General features: G+C 38.0%; 1 pseudogene; it reads right to left on the bottom strand.

The window, feature by feature from the left end:
• The window catches only part of LOC110591781, a 77686-nt pseudogene extending 54691 nt beyond the window's left edge, over positions 1-22995 (bottom strand).
• Between the last annotated feature and the right edge of the window lie 202 nt (positions 22996-23197).

Below are 23197 nucleotides of genomic sequence, written 5' to 3' on the forward strand. Positions count from 1 at the left end.
TCTATTTTTGGAAACAGCTTCAGTAGAATAGGTATTATTTCTTCTCTGAATGTTTGGTAGAATCCCCCAGGGAATCCATCAGGCCCTGGACTCTTGTTTTTTGGGAGGTTTGTAATCAGTGCTTCAATCTCGTTACTGGTTATTGGCCTATTCAGGTTGTCAATTTCTTCCTGTTTCAGTCTTGGCAGCTTATAGGTTTCCAGGAAGGCCTCCATTTCATCCAGACTGCTCAGTTTATTGGCATATAGTTGTTGATAATAATTTCTAATAATTGTTTCTATTTCCTTGGTGTTAGTCATGATCTCTCCCCTTTCATTCATAAATTTATTAATTTGGGTCCTTTCTCTCTTCTTTTGGATAGTCTGGCCTGTGGTTTATCAATCTTATTAATTCTTTCAAAGAACCAACTTCTAGTTCCGTTGATCTGATCTACTGTGTTTCTGGTTTCTAATTCATTGATTTCTGCTCTAAATTTAATTATTTCTCTTCTAATGCGTGGCTTTGGCATTGTTTGTTGCTTTTTCTCTAGTTCTTTAAGGTGTAGAGTTAGTTGGTGAATTCAGGATTTTTCTGGTTTTTTTTTAGTGAGGCTTGGATAGCTATGTATTTCCCCCTTAGGACCACCTTTGCAGTATCCCATAGGTTTTGGACCGATGTGTTTTCGTTCTCATTGATTTTCATGAATTGTTTAAGTTCTTCTCTGATTTCCAGGTTGACTGAAACATTCTTGAGCAGAGTGGTCTTTAGCTTCCAAGTGTTTGAATTTCTGCCAATTTTTTTCTTGTGGTTGAGTTCCAGTTTTAGAGCATTGTGGTCTGAGAATATGCAGGGAATATCAATCTTTTGGTATCGGTTGAGACCTGTTTGTGACCCAGCATGTGGTCCATTCTGGAGAAAGTTCCATGTGTGCTCAAGAAGAATGAGTATTCCATTGTTTTAGGGTGGAGTGTTCTGTAAATATCTATGAGGTCCATCTGGTCCAATGTATCATTCAAAGCTCTTGCTTCCAGATTGATTTTCTGCTTAGATGATCTGTCCATTGCTGAGAGTGGAATATTGAGGTCTCCTACAATTAACGTATTTTATCAATATGACTCTTTATTTTGATTAACAGTTGGCTTATGTAGATGGCTGCTCCCATATTGGGGGCATAGATATTTACAATTGTTAGATCTTCTTGGTGGATAGACCCTTTAAGAATGCTACAGTGTCCTTCTGTGTCTCTTATTACAGACTTTAGTTTAAAATCTAATCTGTCTGATATAAGAATTGCTATCCCAGCTTTCTTTTGAGGTCCGCTGGCATGGAAGATGGATCTCCATCCCTTCACTTTCAGTGTGGATGTATCTTTAGTTTCAAAATGAGTCTCTTGTAGACAGCATATGGATGGGTCCTGTCTTTTTATCCAATCTGCAACCTTGTGCTGTTTTATGGGAGTGTTTAGGCCATTCACGTTGAGAGTGATTATTGAAAGATATGAATTAATTGTCATCATGTTGCCTGTGAAGACGTTGTTTTTATAGATTGTCCCTGTAGATGTCTGTTGTAGATCACTCTTGGGGTCCTTCTCCTTTTATAGGACCCCACTTAATATTTCTTGCAGTGCTGGCTTAGTGGTCACATATTCTTTCAGTTTCTGCTGGGCATGGAAGCTCTGCATCTCTCTATCCATTCTAAATGAAAGCCTTGCCAGATAAAGTACTCTTGGCTGCATGTTCTTCTCATTTAGTTCCCTGAATATGTCTTGCCAGGTCTCTGTGGATAGGTCTGACGTTATTCTGATATTCCTCCCTCTGTATGTAAGGAATGTCTTCCCCCTAACTGCCCTTAAGATGGTTTCCTTCGTTCTAAGATTTGCAAGTTTTACTATTACATGCCGGGGTGTTGGCCTGTTTTCCTTGATCTTAGGAGGGGCCCTCTCTGCCTCTAGGACTCGAATGTTTGTTTCACTCCCCAGATTAGGGACGTTCTCAGCTACGATTTGCTCAAATACATCTTCTAGGCCTCTCTCTCTCTCTCCACTCCCTCCAGGATTCCAATTATTCTGACAGTGGAACACTTCATGGTGTCACTTATTTCTCTGATTCTGTTTCCATGGATTCTGAGTTGTTTTTCCCTGGCCTCCTCTTTTCCCTTTTTATCTATTATATTGTCTTTCAGGTCACTTATTCGCTCTTCTGCCTCAGTTACCCCAGCTGTTAGATTATCTAGATTGGATTGGATCTCATTGATAGCATTTTGAAGTTCTGCCAATTCAGCTTTCATTTCTGCCCTTAGAGACTCTATGTTGCCATTAATTGATTTCTCCATTCTAGCCATTGTCTTCACAATGGCTAGCCTGAATTCCATCTCCAACATCTTGGTTATATCTGCATCCATTTGTAAATCTGCAGCATAAGTCATAATCTCTGAGTTTTTTCTATTTTGGGGGCTCCTCCTCCTAGTCATTCTGTTGATGGGTGTTTGAGGATATGTATAGGGTCCATATTATTGACCAGAACCCAAGCAAGATGCACCTGTTTTCTTGGGGCTCTGGGTTGCTGGCCTTTTTTTGCCCAGCCTGTCTCCTGGGGGAGGGTCCTCCCACGCTGTTACTCAGGCAACCCTGTTTGGGCTGTGTTGCCCTGGGCCCCTGTGGTGGGGGATGGGCTCAGTGGGAATCAGTCTTTGGGGCTTTTGTTCTCTGGCACCTTTCCCTGGCGGCTTTCTCTGTCTCTTCCACAAGTCAGAGCAGAAGAGACCATTTCCAACCCTCTGCCTCAGAGCAGAGAGATCACAGTCTGTTCTTCAGTGAGCTCTCCATGCCACGCTGTCTCCGTTTCTGTCCGTGCTGCTATAAACTGCAGTGTCTTGGGTTGTGCGCCCCTCCACAGTGCTCCCAGTCCTGCCTCCAGGTTGGGGCACGTCTCTGCCCTTTGTGCTTCTAAAACCGCCAGATGCTCCCAGTTCATGCGCACATAACCCTGCCATTCTGGTTCCCTCCCGGGGGCTGCAGTTCGCCCCCATGACCATGCCACTCCAGGTTTCTGCCTCAGGGTCTGCCCTGAGGTCCTTTCCCTGCCACTACTGGTCTGCAAGTCTGTGCCCCATCTGCAGCGTACGAGGCTGCCGCTCACCAGCAGTGTAGGATCTCCATGGCCAGGCACCCTCCTGCTGCTGTTTATCCTCTGATATCTGCCCACGGAATTACAGCTCCCCACTTGGTACCTCAAAAACCAACCATCTGCCATATTCTGTTTGTAGAGATCCAGATCTTCCTACATCTCAGGCTGGTTTCATGGGTGCTCAGAATGGTCTGATAGATATCCAGCTCAATTCCGGGGACCCATTGAAATAGGGTCCCCTACTCCTCTGCCATCTTTCCCCCCTCCCGTGACTTTCCTAATACATTATTAAAAATGTAAAATATGGAGTGTGGTCACTGATGCCTCCATTCCATTATCTCAAAAGTTAGCTGGACACTTGGAAGAGATTGACAAAGTTTCTGAAAACATTATATTAAAGTGAAAAAAGTGAGAGAGAAAAGAAAAGAAAAAGACAAAAGATATAAAATCCAACAGGTCTTTCTTCATTGGCTTTGTTTTAGTCACTGTGTCTACATTTAGCCAGCTCATTTTCAAATCTGCCATATCCTGCTTGCACTGAGCCTAAATACCATTAGAAGTTAAAGCTTTGGATTTTCTCAAGCCTCTTCAGGGTATATGTCCTACCCTGATCATGCATACCATTATTGCTTCACCAGTATATGAAGGAAATTTTCAAAACACTTTAACCCCCCAAATAATCTTACTTTCCAGAGTTTCCTCTTAGGCTTTCAGCCTATGTTTTTTTAATCTCAATTTTTTTTCTCTAACAATATTCATTTAATATATAGCAATATTTATAACCTATTTATTACTAAAGCAATAGCTTGTTCATTTTGGAGGGTGGGTAAAATGTCCCTTCCTTTCACAGCTGTTCTATTCTAATATAGCTCAGAGTTAGAAAAAAACAAATGAATGCCTTTTGTGTCAGTCCTGCCAGGAAAGAATAATCAGGTCAAAACATACAAAGACAGTTCTTTGGGAACAAGATCCATTCTGCTTCCTTGGTAATAGGCATACAGACTTTCTTGTTTAAGATTACCATTGCACCAGGAAGGAAAGGGGCATAGGATAACCTAAAATGCCATGAAGTTGTCTTACCATGTTGTCACTTTCCCCCTTGTTAAGCATTTACTTAGTTGTAAACTTTTGATTAGCACCTAAATTTCAAGTAATATTTATTGTGGTACTTTTTGTCACATTTTTTCAGTGTTTTTTGGGATGAAACTGGTCCCAGAGTTTTCTTCTGTGCCATTTTTGCCAATGTCTTTCAATCAATTTTATGAGTATCTCTGTTGGTACACATTATTTATGCACCATAGAGTATTTGAAGCATGACATATGACTCTATCAAGCATTAAATACTTTTAAATAGTTATATTTTGACTTTGTATACTTATATTTTATATTTAAACTCACTTTTGTGTCAATGGAAACTTCTCACTATTTTCAGTGTTCTCCCATCAATAGTGCTTAAAGAATTAAATGATTAAGCTATTATAATTGTACAAATATGAGTAAGATTTAAGGCAGTCTGGAAATCAGTACATAAACTTTAATATTATCCTCTGAAGCATTTTGGGGGCTAATTTTAAACAAACCACAGTATCTAATAGTTATTTTTTCACTTCATATTTTTAATGTTTTTTTTCTTTTTTTAATTTAAATTCCATTTAACATAGTGTATTAGTAGTTTCAGAGGTAGTATTTAGTGATCCATCAGTTGCATATAACACCCGGTGCTCATTACTTCAAGTTCCCTCCTTAATGTCCATCACCCAGTTACCCCATCCCCCCCACCCACCTCCCCTCCAGCAACACTCAGTTTGTTTCCTACGGTTAAGAGTCTCTGTGGTTTGTCTCCCTCACTGGTTTTGTCTTATTTTGTTTTTCCTTCCCTTCCCCTATGTTCATCTCTTTTGTTTCTTAAATTCCACATATGAGTGAAATCATATATTTGTCTTTCACTGACTTATTTCACTTAGCATAATACTCTCTAGTTCCATCCACATCATTGCAAATAACAATTCTTTTTGATGGCTAAGTAATACACACACACACACACACACACAATGTCTTTATCCATTCGTCAATGGGCATCTGGGTTATTTCCATATTGTAGCTATTGTAGACATTGCTGCTATAAATATTAGAGTGCAGGTGCCCCTTTGGATTACTATGTTTGTATCCTTTGGATAAATACCAGTGTGCAATTCCTGGGTTGTAGGGTAGCTCTATTTTTGACTTTTTGAGGAACCTCCATACTGTCTTCCAGAGTTACTACAACCAGTTTGCATTCCCACCAACAGTGTAGGAAGGTTCCTTTTTCTCTGCATCCTTGCCAACATCTGTTGTTTCCTGACTTATTAATTTTAGCCAATCTGACTGGTGTAAGGTGGTATCTCATTGAGGTTTTGATATGTATTTCCCTGATGCCAAGTGATGTTGAGCACCTTTTCATGTGTCTGTTGGCCATTTGTATGTCTTCTTTGGAGAAATATCTGTTCATGTCTTCTGCCCATTTCTTGACTGGATTATTTGTTTTTTGGGTGTTCAGTTTGATAAGTTCTTTATAGATTTTGGATACTAACCCTTTATCTGATAAGACATATATCAAATATATCACAAGCAAATATCTTCTCCCATTCTGTAGGTTGTCTTTTAGTTTTCTCAACTGTTTCTTTGCTGTGCAAACCTTTTTATTTTGATTAAGTCCCAATAGTTCCTTTTTGCTTTTATTTCCCTTGCCTTTGGAGACAGGCTGGCCAGAAGTTGCTGTAGCTGAGGTCAAAGAAGTTGCTGCCTGTGTTTTCCTCTAGGATTTTGATGGATTCCTATCTCACATTTAGGTCATTCATCCATTTTGGGCTTATGTGTTTGATGTGAGAAAATGGTCCAGTTTCATTCTTCTGCATGTGGCTGTCCAATGTTCCCAACACCATTTGTTGAAGAGACTTTCTTTTTTCCATTGGATATTCTTTCCTATTTAGTCAAAGATTAATAGACCATAGAGTTGAGGGTCCATTTCTGGTCTCTATTTTGTTGCATTGATCTATGTGTCTGTTTTTGTGCTAGTACCATACTGTCTTGATGATTACAGTTTTGTAATACATCTAACACTTCATTTAAAAGTTAGACATCTTGGTTATGCATATAACTTTATATTTAAATGGCTATAAGTCAGATAAAGCTAGATTTAACTTTTAGTGTCATTCACTAGCACATTACTTGGCTAACCTAAGCCTCAGTCCCTTCACTCATAATACCATCTCTTGCATTGTCACAAATAGTAAATAAAAAAATGTAAGGATGCACTGAGCATTGTGTTACATATTTGGCAAACACCTAGTCAGCATCAGTTACTATCTTTAATATTATCCTATGCTTTTGTAGTGGATTTTGTTTAACAGACTACCAAAGTATAATAATCAGCTTTGCATTCCAATTTATCTGTACTTGGGTAGCAGAACAACACAGTTTTAAGAGACATAGAAAACAGGAAAAGCAAAAATCCTTTGTACATTTATTTGTCAAAATTTAAGTGCAATTAGATCTCTTTTAATTTAGTGTTTGCTTTGAAGACCATCAATCTGGATCTTTCTGAAGATGATACATAGAACACAAAAGATATTTATTTACATAATTACCACGTAACTTATTAATAAAAGAGTGATATATTGAGAATACCATAATAAAATTGATCTTAGAATCTGTTTTGAGAATAACCTAAAAGTTGAAAAGAGTTTATAGGAGGAGTTAAGATGGTGGAGTAGTTGGAGGACATGGGTTTGCCTCATCCCTCAATCATAGCTAGCTAGTTCAACATCAAATCATTTTGAACAACTAGGAAATCAACCTGAGGATTCAGAACACAATATGCACAATTGGAGGGTAAGAACATGGCAGATGTGAGGCTTATCTTAACAAACAAATCAAAGCACATCTAAAGTTCCAAATACTGCCAACTGCAAGCAAGGAAGAGCTCTGCAGAGGACAGAACAGTGGGAAAGAGCAGCCACAATGCAAGAGTAGAGTGCACACAGCATACACCAGAAACACTTCCTGAAGTGCCAGGCCCTGGACAGTGTATGACCCCTTCCTAACATAGCATTACTCTAAGGGGTATGAAACATAACAAGCTTTCAAAAAATGCAAAAGATAGAAACCTAGACACAATGAAAAGATGGAGGAATTCTCCCCAAAAGAAATGTCAGGAAGATATCACAGCCAGACTTGCTGGAAACAGATATAAGCTCTATATCTGAACAAGAACTTAGTAAACAGTCATAAGAATATTAGCTGGACTTGGGGGAAAAAACAAACAAACAAAAGACACCAGATAAACCCTTGCTACAAAGATAAAAGATCTAAAAAATAATTAGGCTGAAATAAAAATATGCTATAACTGCAATGCAAAACAGACTGGATATCATCACAAAGAGAATTAAATAAGCAGAGGAGAGAGTCAGTGATATAGAAGATAAGATTATGGAAAATAATGAAGCTGAAAAGAAGAAGGAAAGAAAACTATGAGATCACAAAGATAGCCTTAGGGAACTCATTGGTTCCACAAATGAAATAATATAGAGGAGTCCCAGAAGAAGAAGACTAGGGAAGAACAGCAGAAGGTTTATTTGAACAAATTATAGCCAAAAACTTCCATCATCTGGGGGAAGGAAACAGGCATTCAAGTCCAAGGGACAAAGAGAATCTCCCCTCAAAATCAAAAACAGGTCAACACCATGACATATCACAGTGAAAACTGCAAATTACAAAGATAAAGAGATAATTCCAAAAGCAGCTAGTGACAAAAAAGTCCTTAACCTAGAAGGGTAGACATGTAAGGTTAGCAGCAGATGTGTCCACAGAAACTTGGCAGGCCAGAAGACAGTGGCATATTGTATTCAATGTGCTGAATGAGAAACATTTGCAGCTAGAAATACTTTATTCAACAAGGGGCTGTCATTAAGAACAGGACAGAGAGAGTTTACAGTATAAAAAAAAAACTAAAGAAGTTTGTGAAGACTAAACCAGCTCCTCAAGAAATAGTAAAGGGGACCTTTGAGTGGGATAGAGAGTCCAAAAGCAACAAAGACTAGAAAGGAAAAAAACAATCTAAAGGAACAGTAACATTTCAGGTAATACAATGACACTAAATTCACATGCATCAGTAATCATTCTGAATGTAAATGTACTAAATGTTCTAATCAAAAGACATAGGGTAACAGCTTGGATTAAAAAAAAAAAAGACCTATCCATATGCTGCTTATGAGAGACTCATTTTAGACCCAAAGACACCTCCAGACTGAAAATGAGGGGATGGAGAACCATTTGTAATGCTAATGGATATTAAAAGAAAGCTGGATTAGCAATCCTTATATCAGACAAACTAGATTCTTAACCAAAGACTATAAGAGATGAAGAAGGACACTATATCATAAAAAAAGGGTCTATCCAACAAGAAGATCTAACAATTATACATATTTATGACCCCATTTGGCAGCACCAAAATATATAAATCAATTAGTAACACACTTAAAGAAACTCATTGATAATAATGCAATAATAGGAGGGGACTTCAACACCCCACTCCCAATAATGGACAGATCATCTCAGCAGAAAATCAAGAAGGAAACAAGGACTTTGAATGACACACTGGACCAGATGGACTTCACAGATAAATTCAGAGCTTTTCATCTTAAAGCAACAGAATACACATTTTCCTTGAGTGCACATGGAACATTCTCCAGAATAGATCACATACTAGGTCACAAATCAGGTTTAACCAGTACAACAAAATTGAGATTATAGCATGCATATTTTCAGACCACAGTGCTTTAAAAATTGAAGTCAACCACAAGACAAAAATGTGGAAAGACTACAAATACATGGTGGTTAAAAACATTCTACTAAAGAATGAATGGGTCAACTAGGAAATTAAAGAAGAAATTTAAAAACACATGTAAGCAAATGAAAATGAAAACACAATCACTTAAAACCTTTGGGATGCAGTAAAGACAGTCCCAAGATGGAAGTATAAGCAATGCAGGCCTTCCTCAAGAAGCAAAAAAAAAGTCTCAAATATATATCTAGATTTACTCCTAAAGGAGCTGGAAAAAGAATACCAAAAAAGCCTAAAATAAGCAAAAGAAGGGAACTAAGGTTAGAGCAGAAATCAGTAATATAAAAATGAAAAATAAAAACAAAACAAACTAGGAGTTGTTTCTTTGAAAAATTTAACAAACTTGAAAACCCCTAGCCAGACTTGTCAAAAAGAAAAAAAGAAAGGACTCAAATAAATACAATACAATGACAAATTAGAGAGATCACAACCAACATTGCAGAAATACAATTATAATACAATATTATACGCCATTTTATGTCAACAAATTGCACAATGTGGAAGAAATGGATAAATTCCTAGAAACATACAAACTACCAAAATTGAAACAGGAAGAATTGGAAAACCTGAACAGACCCATAACAAACAAAGAAATTGAATCAATATCAAAAATCTCCCAACAAACAAAAGTCCTGAGGCAGACAACTTCCTAGGGGAATTCTACCATACATTTAAAAGCAGAGTTAATACTCTTCTGAAACTAGGCCAAAAAATAGAAATGGAAGGAAAACTGCCAAACTCATTCTATGAGGCCAGCATTACCTTGATTCCAAAACCAAAGACCCTACTAAAAAGGAGAAGTACAGAACAATATCCCTGATGAATATGGATGTAAAAATTCCCCCAAAATCAGCTAATCAAATCCAACAGTATATTAAAAGGATTATTTAGGATGATCAAGTGGGATTTATTCTTGAGCTGAAAGGGTGTTTCAATATCCAGAAAACAATCAACATGATGCACTACATTAATAAAATAAAAGATATTAAGGATATGATCTTCTCAGTAGATGCCAAAAAATCATTTGACTAAGACAGCATCATTTCTTAATAAAAAACCCTCAAGAAAGTCAGGATAGATGGGACATACATCAACATTACAAAGGCCATACACAAAAGACACAGGGATACTATCATCCTCAATGGGGAAAACTTGAGAACTTCTCCCCTAAGGTCAAGAAGAAGACAGAGATGTCCACTCTCACCACTGTTATTTAACATAGTCCTAGTGTCAGCAATCAGACAACAAAAAGAAATAAAAGGCATCCACTCTGGCAAAGAAGAAGTCAAACTTTCACTATTTGCAGATGACATGTTTCTCTTGTAGAAAACCTGAAAGACTCAAAAAATTACCACAGGAATTCAGCAAAGTTGCAGGATCTAAAATCAATGCACAGAACTCAGTTACATTTCTATACACTAACATTGAGAAGAAAGAGAACTCCAGGAGTTGATTGCATTTACAATTGCACCAAAAACCATAAGATACCTAGGAATAAACCTAACCAAAGAGGTAAAGGATCTGTACTCTGATAACTTCAGAACACTTTTGAAAGAAACTGAGGAAGACATGAAGAGATGGAAAAACATTCCATGCTCATGGATTGGAAGAACAAATATTGTTAAAATGCCCATGCTATGCAAGGACATCTACACATTCAATGCAATCCCTATCAAAATAACACCAGCATTTTTCACAGAACTACAAAAAACAATCCTAAAATTTCTATGGAAACAGAAAAGACACTGAGTAGCCAAAGTTATGTTGAAAGAAAAAAGAAATTGGGAGGCATCATGATTCCAAACTTCAAGCTGTATTACAAAGGTGCAATCATCCAGACAGTATGGTAATGAACACAAAACAGCTACATAGATCAGTGGAACAGAATAGAAAACCCAGAAATGAACCCTCAACTATATAGTCAACTAATATTCAACAAAGCAGGAAAGAGTATCCAATGGAAAAAAAGTCTTTTCAACAAATATTGTTGGGATAACTGGATGGTAACATGAGGAAGAATGAAATTGGACCACTTTCTTACACCATACACAAAAATAAATTCAAAATGGATGAAAGACCTAAAGGTAAGACAGGAAACCATAAAAAGTCATTAATGAGAAAACAGGCAGCAATCTCTTCAACCTCAGCTGCAGCAACTTCTGGCCAGACACATCTCCAGAGGCAAGAGAAATAAAAACAAAAAAGGGACTATTGGGACTTCATCAAGATAAAATCTTCTGCACAGCAAAGGAAACAATCAACAAAATTAAGAGATAAGCAATGGAATGTGAGAAGATATTTGCAAATGACGTATCTGTTACAGGGTTGGTATCCAGAATCTACAAAGAACTTACCAAAATCAACACTCAAAAAACAAATAAACCAGTCAAGAAAATGGCAGAAGACATGAATAGACATTTCTTCAAAAAAGAGATATAAATGGCAAACAGACATGTGAAAAAGTGCTCAACATTACTTGCTATCAAGGTAATACAACTCCAAACCACAATGAGATACCACCTCACACCAGTCATAATGGTAAAATTCACAACTTAGAAAACAACAGATGTTGGCGAGGATGCAGAGAAAGGGGAACCCTCTTACCCTGTTTGTGGGAATGCAAACTGGTACAGCCACTCTGGAAAACAGTAGGGAGGTTCCTCAAAAAGCTAAAAATAGGGCGCCTGGGTGGCTCAGTTGGTTAAGCCACTGCCTTCGGCTCAGGTCATGATCCTGGAGTCCCAGGATCGAGTCCCGCATTGGGATCCCTGCTCAGCGGGGGGCCTGCTTCTCCCTCTGACCCTCTTCCCTCTTGTGCTATCTCTCATTCTCTCTCTCAAATAAATAAATAAAATCTTTAAATAAAATAAATAATAAAAAAAAAGCTAAAAATAGAATTACCCAATGACCCAGCAATTTCACAACAAGTTACTTATCCAAATGATACAAATACTTATTTGAAGGGGCCCATGCACCCAATGTTTAGAGCAACATTATCAACAATAGCCAAATTATGGAAACAGCCCAAATTCCATCAACATATGAATGGATAAAGTAGATGTGGTATATATGTACACCATGGATTATTACTCAGGCATCAGAAAGAATGAGATCTCACAATTTGCAACAATGTGTATATAACCAGAGTGTATTGTTCTAAACAAAATAAGTCAGTGAGAGAAAGACAAATTAATGATTTCACTCATATGTGGAATTTAGAAACAAAACTAATGAATATAGGGGAAGGAAAGGAAAAATAAAATGAGATAAAAATCAGAGAGGGAGTGTGGGAGAGGAAAAGATGGCAGAGGAGTAGGGGATCCTATTCCAACTGGTCCCTGGAATTGAGCTGGATATGTACCAGACCACTCTGAACACCCACGAAATCAGCCTGAGATGTAAGAAGATAGATCTGGATCTCTACAAACAGAATATCTCAGGCGGTTGGTTTTGAGGTATGAAGTGGGGAGCCATGATTCCTCAAGCAGATATTGGAAGACAAACAGAGGGGGAGGGAGCCTTCAGGATCCCCCACCACGGGTGCACAAAAGCCTCCCGCTCTGGGGACAGGGCATAGACTCACAGACCGGTAGCAGTGGGGAAAGGACTTTAGGGCAGCCGCCTGAACTGAAGCCTGGAGCAGCAGGGCCACATATGTGAACTGGGGGCAACTGGCAGTTTTAGAAGTGCAAAGGGCAGAGACATGCTCCAACCTGGAGGTGAGGACTGGGAGCGCTGCGGAGGGGCGCATAACCCAGGACGCTGCAGTTTATAGCAGCACAGACAGAAACAGAGATAGTGTGTCCTGGAAAGCTCGCTGAAAACAGACTGCAATCTCTCTCTTCTGAGGCAGAGGTTTGGAAATGATCTCTTCTGCTCTGACCCTCAGAAGAGACACAGAAAGCCACCAGGGAAAGCTGCCAGGGAACAAAAGCCCCCCAAAACTGGTTTTCATTGAGCCCATCCCCACCCCACAGGGGGCAGGGCAACTCTGCCCAAATAGAGTTGCCTGAGTAACAGTATGGGAGTCCCCTCCCCCAGAAGACAGGCTGGGAGAACAAAAGGCCAACAACCCTAAGGTTCCTATTAAACAGGTGCATCTTGCTGGTTTGTGGTCAATAATTTAGACTCTATACATTCCCTCAACCAGCCCTCAATAGAATGACTAGGAGGAGGAACCCCCAAAATAGGAAAGACTCAGAGATTGTAACTTCTGCCACAGATGTGTGGCATAAAACTGTGAGGGCAGGGCACCTGGGTGGCTCAGTTGTTAAGCGTCTGCCTTCAGCTCAGGTTATGATCCCAGGGTCCTGGGATAGAGCCCCTCATTGGGTTCCCTGCTTGGCCAGAAGCCTGCTTCTCCCTCTCCCACTCCCCCTGCTTGTGTTCCCTCTTTCACTATCTCTGTCAGATAAATAACTAAAATATTAAAAAAAAAAAAAACAACTGTGAGGGCAGGTGTCCTTACAAAACCATGATCTGTTTCAGATTGAAAGCAAATTTCATCTATGGGTGATCTGAAAAATCAGAATTACCCTTGGAACATGGAAAAGTTAGCTGAACTAGAAAACTGTTTCTTGGAAATGCATATTTCCACGTTGAACAGATGTCTTATGCATATACAGTATTTACATTATCACATTTCTTAAAACCATAAGTGAGTTCTGCATTTTACAATATGCCTCAATCTAAAAAGTATTTTGTCATAATACAGTTGATCCTTGAACAACACAGGGATTAAGTGCACCAAACACCCACATTCAAAAATTCATGTATAACTTGACTACCCAAAAATTTAACTACCAATAGCCTACCATTGACTAGAAGACTTACCAATTTAATATAAATAGTTGATTAACACATATTTTGTATGTTATATATATATATATTATATATATGTCACAATATTACTAAGCTTGGAAAAAATGTTATTATATATATAGATCAATATAAATTATGATAAGTACAACTGCCAATCAGTTGCATAATTTGGGTTTAAAGTGGTTCTCAAGATCTGTGTACAACAAACTATGACCATGCCAAACTGACTAGTTTTTCAATGGCACATGAGCTAAGAACGATTTTTACATGCACATTATATAAAATTCAAATTTTAATGTGTATGGGTTAAGTTTTATTGGGACATGATTATGCCTGTAGTTCACATACAGCCAATGGCTATTTTTGAAGTACAGTAAGAATTAAATAGCTGACATAGAGATCATATGTGACCTGAGACATCTAAAATATTTGTGTGGCTCTTTTCTGAAACAAGTTGCTTACCCCTAATTTAGTAATCCAGAGTATAATTGTTTGAAGTTTAATTATATATTCTTCCATAAAATCACAGTAAAATTTCTTGTGGAGACATTCTAGATTAAGAACAAATCTAAATGCCTACTTTAAACAAGGCCAAATAAACACTGCTGCCAAAGCCTTGAGTTGCTGATAGTCTTGAGATACTGTCCTGGGTGCTGCACGATATACTGAATACCCACTGATGTCTACCTGTATGTGTTTTCCTTTCACATTTGAAAATATGAAGATGATACAAGTAATGCACTTTCATCACTCTCACCACTGGAGTCATTCAAGCTTATCGTGCCCTGGATCTATGTCATGCAATTCTATGACTTAGGAGATATGGATGAAGTAGGATGTTTTTAAAACTCTTTTAAAACTTAATTCCCTTAGCTTCTGAAACAAAATTAGTTTTCAAACATGTTAGAAATATGTTTAATAATTGAGAAAAGGAATATAGATATAAACAAGCTGTGGCTGGCTTAAACCTACTTTTCTAACTCCTTTTTCTGTTGTATTCCCACATATAACTTTTGCTGCTACCAGGCCAACTCATTTATGACTCTCCAAACTTGCAATGATTACTGCTACACCCTTGCATATTCTGTTCTTCCTCCTCCTTTCCTCATCTTATCGGCCCAACTAATTCCCTTCTCTGTACCCTTTTTTCCCCATCTATATGGAATTTCATATTCTCCCCTTTGAGGTACCATTCTGCTTAGGATGTCCCTCTCTTACCTATTGGATCACATGGTTTTACAATTACTTAGGTACATGTCTGTTTCATTCATGAGGCTTTAAGCACTTTCAAAACAATGATGTTACTTGCTAAATTTGGTACTCCTGATACATATTAAGATGCTTAATTAACCATAGCCTAATGTATGTGTGCATTTAGTAATTATTTCATTTTATGCATAGGATGGAAGACAAAACATATTTCCTAACTGTAGAAGGCAGTTCTTGGAACTTCTTTCTGCCTTCTTAGAAAATTTAGTGCATTCTTTTGACTTCAGGAAAGTCTTATCCTTAAGCCCATCCTTGGCCTTCTGCTTTAGCACTAAGACTTTGAAATAATTAAAGGTGGGAGTGTGAACCTCTTACATTCTACTGTTAATAAGGAGGTATCATATGATACAGCAAAGTGCTATAAGGAAAAAGGAAACATATTTCCATTTTGTGATCCACAAATCAGGGAACAGATTCATATTTTCTCTTTCTCTCTTATTATTTTTATTTAGTGTTATGTGCTTGAATAGAATGTGGGAAAATATAGCTGTGTTCACCAAAATTGTATGGACAAAGTAGTTCATTTAGCATAGGAAGAAAATTATCTCTACAATTTATTCAATAATTAAGAAATTACATTTTACTTATAGTTAATATAGATTTATCTAGTACATTAAATATATAATATGTACCTAAATTTACATGTAACAGAAATATATAGTCTTCTAACTATTAGAGATACATATGACCAAACAATTTTGGAGATTGTTGAAAAAAATGGCAAACAGTTTACTTTCAAAAACTCATTAGCTGCTATATTCAGCACCATTTTTTTGTGGATGGAAACCTCAGGAAAATGTTCCTCAATTGTTACTCCATAGAAGATTGCAGAACCTCAAGCCTCTGTAAAACAGGAGAGAGTAAAGTCACCACAGAGGGCCAGTGGCATCAAGAAAGTTGGATGATTAAGATTCTTTTTTTAAAATTTTTATTTGAGTTAGGAAAGAAAAAGGTATTTGAGAAGTATGTAAGTGTTATTTTTGTGTGTTCATAAGGAATTTCCTTATTACAGTTACAGGAGCCCTGGCATCTTCGAGCTGATTGTCAATCCAGAAATCATGTAACCCAGGTAGCATCTGCATTAGTTTTCTAGGGCTGAATTAACAAAAGGGAGGTCAGAGATCAAGGTGTCATAGCTTCTGGTGGTTTCACACAAATTTTTGTCATTCCTTGGTTTGTATGAAGCATCACCCTGATCTCCACCTTCATCTTCACATAGTTACTATGTGCCTGCCTCCAAATTTTTCCTTTTTGTAAAGATATTAGACACCTCTTTAGGGACCCTACCTCCAAATAAGGTCACATTCTGAGGGATGTGGAATTAGGACGTCACATATAAATTTTGGAGTAAGACAATTCAGTCCATAACACCATCCAACAATCCAATATTAAAATGAGGAAAGTGAGCTAAGGAAAGGCAATATCACCAATATCCCCAATATTACTAATAGAGTTCCAGTGTGAAAATTCATTCTGTGTTTACCAAGTAAGCATTATTTAATTAACTGAGAGCACCTTTTGTGAAGATGTAAGTATTTCTGGACTTCTCAAAATGCTATTTGAGAACAGTTTTGATAGGCCACTTGGCACATAAACATATATACACAAATTGGTGGCATGCATTGTATTATAATGATGTACTTAGTACTTGTCAAAACTTATATTTGATGGATAGTGACTGCTCAAGTTAATTAACAAATAGTGACTGAATACTTAAAACCAGAATGATTGTGCTTAAACTGTGCCTATGAGAAGGTTTAGTTGGAAAGAAGGTTCACGAAGTCCTCTTGGTATGTCAGTATTCAGCTAACCACACAACTGCTACTTTTTAAATACTTGTTTTTTCTTAATAGAATGGTTTCCAGAAAGAGAAACCCTGTCATACCTAAGGACCATACTGGACAGGAGGTTCAAAGTAATATGAGAAACCGCAGGTGAAGGAAGATTTCTCTGATCTTCCCTTAGAAAACAGCGCAGGAAGAAAAATGCTGAGTGCACGTAGGCACAATTTTCTGGCTGTGGACATTCACTAGGCTGCATTGTGAAAAGAGGTCACTCAAACTGTTCATTGTTCTGTGGTTCCTACTTTGGCAGCCAGAAGCGAATTCATTATGCAGTGAACAGCATGCTTTTGTTTTGCGTATTTCATGCCATGAGCACAATAATGTATTCTGTGCTCTCTGCATGCAGCTTCTTGCTTTATCTCTTGTTGTTTTGATCTTCCCCTTGCCATCTATTCTTCCAGCCCCACTGCTCTCTGGAACCTAGGGACCAACAGACTTAAGATTGCTTGCCTCAAGCCATAGAAAATGGTTAGGTGGATAAATTTCCCTCCAACTCTGAGAGAAACACACTTGTTCTCACATCTAGGCTGGTCAGCCAGCCAACAAATACTTATTAAGCACCCACAGAGTACATAGCAGTGTGTCCAGCTTTGGGGAACTGCAAGCTCAGACAAATGTCCACAATGGCAGACATGCCACATTAGTCTCTTAGTGTCTCCATCTGTCAAAACATGGTCTCTTGGGCTTAGAAGAGGGAACTTGACAAGCACCTCTTTCAAAATTATCATTTGCAAGGATTTTTTGTTTGTTGTCTGTGAATTGCTTTGTGCAGATGGAAAAAAAGATTAGTATAATTAGTCACAAGTCAAGGTACTATTTTTTATGAATTCACACCATCATAATATACCTTTGAATCACTAGTGAGGATCTGGCTAAAAAGCAGATTTTTGACGCACTAGGTCTGGAGTGATGCCCAAGACTGTATTTTTTCCAAGCACCCAGGAATGATTTTGCTCTTGATCCACACACCATGATTAAATAGCACTTACTAGATCAGTGGTTTCTCACCTTGTGATATGTTGGGATAGCTTAGGCTCCTTTGACAATAATACTCCAACCTGGGACCCATCTCCAGATATCCTAAAGTTTAACTAGTCTGGAATGTAGACTGGACATGGGTATTTTTTTATTATTATTATTTAAATTCAATTAGCTGACAGAGTGTATCATTAGTTTCAGAGATAGCATTCAGTGATTCACCAATTGCATATAATACCTAGTGCTCATTACAAGAAATGCCCCCCTTAATGTCCATCACCGAATTACCCCATCCCCCCACCCACTTCCCCTCCAGCAACACTCAGTTTGTTTCCAGAGTTAAGAGTCTCTTATGGTTTGTCTCCTTCTCTGTTTTTATCTTATTTTATTTTTCCTTCCCTTCTCCTATGTTCATGTGTTTTGTTTCTTAAATTCCACATATGAATAAAATCATATGGTTTTCAGACATAGGTATTTTAAAGGCTCCCTAGATTTTTTTAAAGACTTTATTTATTTGAGGGAGAGAGAGCACATGTTTATGCAGTGGGGGGGAGGGGCAGGGAGAGCAGCAGGGCTCAATACCAGAACCCTGAGATCATGACCTGAGCCAAAGTCAGACACTTAACCAACTAAGCCACCCATGTGCCCCTCCACAGATGGTTTCAATATGTACTATTATGGAGAGGCCACAGCAGATTTATCTTTTTGAAAGGGAGGATAAATCCTCCTTTTTGGTGTATAGGGGAGGAAAAAGATCTTTTTCTCTATCCTTTTAAGTTCTCAATTGTAACAAGGAGAGGTTAACAAGAAAAAAGCATGCAGCTTTATTTGATGTTATATGTGACAAATCAACCCTCATAAAGAAAAGAACTGAAGAAATGGTAAAACCTGAGTATTTTTATGCTAGGTTTGAATTTCCACTGCAAGTCATCAAAAAATGTAATAGGACAAAATGGTGTGAGCTAAGTAAGTGTGTAGAGTGAGGGAAAACTTAACAAGGGCTATGTCTTCAGTTTCCTATCTGTATACCTCCATCTTTGAAGACAAGGATGCTCCCTTCCTCTAGGTAATAAGGTAAGCACCTTTTTGTGACCTGTGTTCAGGGAAGGTTGCTGTATCTGCTATTTCTCAAACTCCTTATCCAAAAGTATTCAGTTTTCTATGGTGCCATCAGGTCCTAATTTAAACAAGGCAAATATTTTCACTTGAAGAAAGCATCCTTCTAAGTCAGTTGTTCTCAACCGGGGTGACCTTGACCCCCAAGAGACATTTGGCAATGTCGGGAGAAATTTTGATATGTCACAACTGGGGAGTGGGCTACTGGTACCTAGTGGGTATAATTCAGCATCTTACAATGCATAAAATAGCCCCAACTACAGAATTATCCATCCCCCAATGTTAATGGTGCTGAGATTGAGAATCTTGGTGTAACTTATTTAATTCCTGTCCTTCAATGACCGAAGAGGCTAGCTTTCCTCTTTTTTCAATGACTATTGGGAATAATTAACTAAAAGCATGTGGCTAGTAGCTTTTCTTTCATGTGTAATTCCATTTTACAGGATAATACTGTTGTAAAGATTTTGAAAGCACTCTTCCTCCTCTTTAAAATCAGGGTATAGAAGTATAAGCTCTCCAAATCACTTTAAGTTATATTATATGATTCCATGATCATTGGTTGGGTAATAAAGAAACCATGTGTTGCCTAGTTCATTAATGTGAAACCACTATCATGTTTCATGTTCTCATTATACTCAGAGCTTTTCATTTCTAGCACTTTTTATGCCTTAAAATCATGAGGATTTGTGTGATTATTTGAATAATGCCACACTAAAGTTTCAGTTTCATGAGGGTACAGACTGTATCCATTATGTTCTCAACCATATCCCCAATGCTCAGAACAGTTTTCCTAGGATTTAGTAGACACAAATATTGGCTAAATGGATGATTATACTACTAATATATATGTAGGACATTACTAGGATTGTAAATTGGCCATTATCCATACATACATATCTAATATCTTTATGTGGAAAACCCAAAAGACTCCACCCCCAAGTTACTAGAACTCATCCAGCAATTCAGTCATGTGGCAGGGTACAAAATCAATGCACAGAAATCAGTTGCTTTCTTATACGCTAACAACACAACTGTATAAAGAGAAATTAGAGAAATGATTCCATTTACAATAGCACCAAAACCCATAAGATACCTCGGAATAAATCTAACCAAAGAAGTAAAGGAACTATACTCTAGGAACTACAGAACACTCATGAAAGAAATTGAAGAAGACACAAAAAGATGGAAAAATAGGGCGCCTGGGTGGCTCAATTTGTTAAGCGACTGCCTTCAGCTCAGGTCATGATCCTGGAGTCCCGGGATCGAGTCCCACATTGGGCTCCCTGCTCAGCGGGGAGTCTGCTTCTCCCTCTCCTGCTACCCCCTCTTGTGCTCTTTCTCTCACTCTCTCTCTCAAATAAATAAATTTAAAAAAATCTTTAAAAAAAAAAAGATGGAAAAATATTCCATGCTCATGGATCAGAAGAATAAACATTGTTAAAATGTCTATGCTACCCAGAGCAATCTATACCTTCAATGCCATCCTGATTAAAATTCCAATGACATTTTTCAAAGTGCTGGAACAAACAATCCTAAAATCTGTATGGAATCAGAAAAGACCCCGAATTGCCAAGGAAATGTTGAAAAAGAAAAACAAAGCTGGGGCTTCACGTTGCCTGATTTCAAGCTATATTACAAAGCTTTGATCACCAAGACAGCATGGTACTGGCACAAAAACAGACATATAGACCAATGGAACAGAATAGAGAACCCAGATATGGACCCTTAACTCTATGGTCAAATAATCTTTGAGAAAGCAGGAAAAAACATGCAATGGAAAAAAGACAGTCTCTTCAATAAATGGTGCTGGGAAAATTGGACAGCCACATGCAGAAGAATGAAACTTGACCATTCTCTAACACCATTCACAAAGATAAACTCAAAGTGGATGAAAGACCTCAATGTGAGACAGGAATCCATCAAAATCCTAGAGGAGAACATAGGCAGAACCTCTTGGACATTGGCCACAGCAACTTCTTTCAAGATACATCTCCAAAAGCTAGTGAAACAAAAGCAAAAATGAACTTTTGGGACTTCTTCAAGATAAAAAGCTTCTGCACAGCATAGGAAACAGTCACCAAAACAAAGAGGCAACCCACAGAATGGGAGAAGATATTTGCAAATGACACTACAGATAAAGGGCTGGTATCCAAAATCTATAAAGAACTTCTCAAACTCAACACCCAAAAAACAAATAATCAAGTCAAAAAGTGGGCAGAAGATATGAAAAGACACTTCTCTGAAGAAGACATACAAATGGCTAACAGACACATCAAAAAGTGTTCATCATCATTAGCCGTCAGGGAAATCCAAATCAAAACCACACTGAGATAGCACCTTACACTAGTTAGAATGGCAAAAATGGACAGGGAAAGAAACAACAGATATGGAGAGGTTGTGGAGAAAGGGAAACCCTCTTACACTGTTGGTGGGAATGCAAATTGGTATAGCCACTTTGGAAAACAGTGTGGAGCTTCCTCAAAAATTTAAAAATAGAGCTACCCTATGACCCCACAATTGCACTCCTGGGTATTTACCCCAAAGACACAGATGTAGTGAAAAGAAGGGCCATATGCACCCCAATGTTCATAGCAGCAATGTCCGCAATAGCCAAACTGTGGAAAGGGCCGAGATGCCCTTCAACAGATGAATGGATCAAGAAGATGTGGTCCATATATACAATGGAATATTGCTTAGCCATCAGAAAAGATGAATACCCAACTTTTACATCAACATGGATGAGACTGGAGAAGATTATGCTAAGTGAAATAAATCAAGCAGAGAAAGTCAATTATCATATGGTTTCACTTATTTGTGGAACATAAGGAATAGCATGGAGGACATTAGGAGAAGGAAGGGAAAAATGGGTGGGGGAATTGGAGGGAGAGATGAACCATGACAGACTATGGACTCTGAGAAACAAACAGGGTTTTAGAGGGGAGGGGGGAGGGGGGATTTGTTAGCCAGGTGATCGGTATTAAGGAGGGCACGTACTGCAAGGAGCACTGGGTGTTATATGAAAACAATGGATCGAGGATCACCACATCAAAAACCAATGATGTATGGTGACTAACATAACATAAAAAAAAAAAACAAACAAACAAACATAAAACTACCTAACAACAAAATACCTATGTTCTGAAGTATATGTGGAGCATTATCCAGGATAGACCATATTTTGAGCACTAATTTTAAAAGGTTAAAATTATACAAATTCCTTCTTCTATATGAAATAAAATTAGCCAGAAGGCAAACCAGAAAATCCACAATTTGTAGACATTAAACAGCACAGCACTCTTTAAAAAAAATTTTTTTTTTGTATTTTTACAATATAGAGAAACAAAATAGACCTAAAACTGCATCTTCAGGATGCCTGGGTGGCTCAGTCGGTTAAGAGGCCAACTCTTAATTTTGGCTCAGGTCATAATCTCAGGGTTGTGAGATTGAGCCCTGTGCTTCACGCTCAGCGCAGATTCTGCTGGAGATATTCTCTGTCTCCTGCTCTCCTCCTCTCACACACTCTCAAGATCTCTCTCTCTCTCTCGAAAATAAATAAAATGTTTAAAAAATAATAGTAATAAAACTGCACCTTCAGGAAGAACCATTTATTCTTACCAGTCTTGTACCTCTCCTTGAACGTGGCTTTGGCTTCTCATCAGGCCTTGCATTGAAGAGCAGGATCTCTGAAGCCATCCTTGTTATTATAGTTGTCTCCAAGGGGATTTCCACACAGTAGCTTGTGGACATGAGATGATTGCAGTTATATACTTTCACGAAAGACTTAATCTTTGAGCTCTTGGTGATTTTCTTTTTGCCCATGGCAGCTGGTCACTTTGCAAGAATAGTGGTCAATTCCAGTCACCAGAGCATGGTTGTAGGGATGATCTGAGGTACCATTGTCAATGTTCTTCATTATTACCACTTTTTGTCCTGAGTAGTGTCCAGCCAGGACCTGAACCACCTTCCTGGATTTCATGAACTTACCTATCTTCATACCAGCTACTCAAACCTACAGCAACAAAGAAATTAACAGCACATTCTTAATAAACAATCATAGTGACAGAATAAATCACATTAGAAATAACCAGAGATATATTTTTTATTTATTCATTTTCTTATTTATGTTCAGTGTATAATCGCTAGTAAAGAATGGTTCAAGAACACAAACTCATAGATAGCTGCAG

This window comes from Neomonachus schauinslandi, chromosome Y (genome assembly GCF_002201575.2).
Source record: "Neomonachus schauinslandi chromosome Y, ASM220157v2, whole genome shotgun sequence".
In the NCBI taxonomy this organism is placed as follows: Eukaryota; Metazoa; Chordata; class Mammalia; order Carnivora; family Phocidae; genus Neomonachus; species Neomonachus schauinslandi.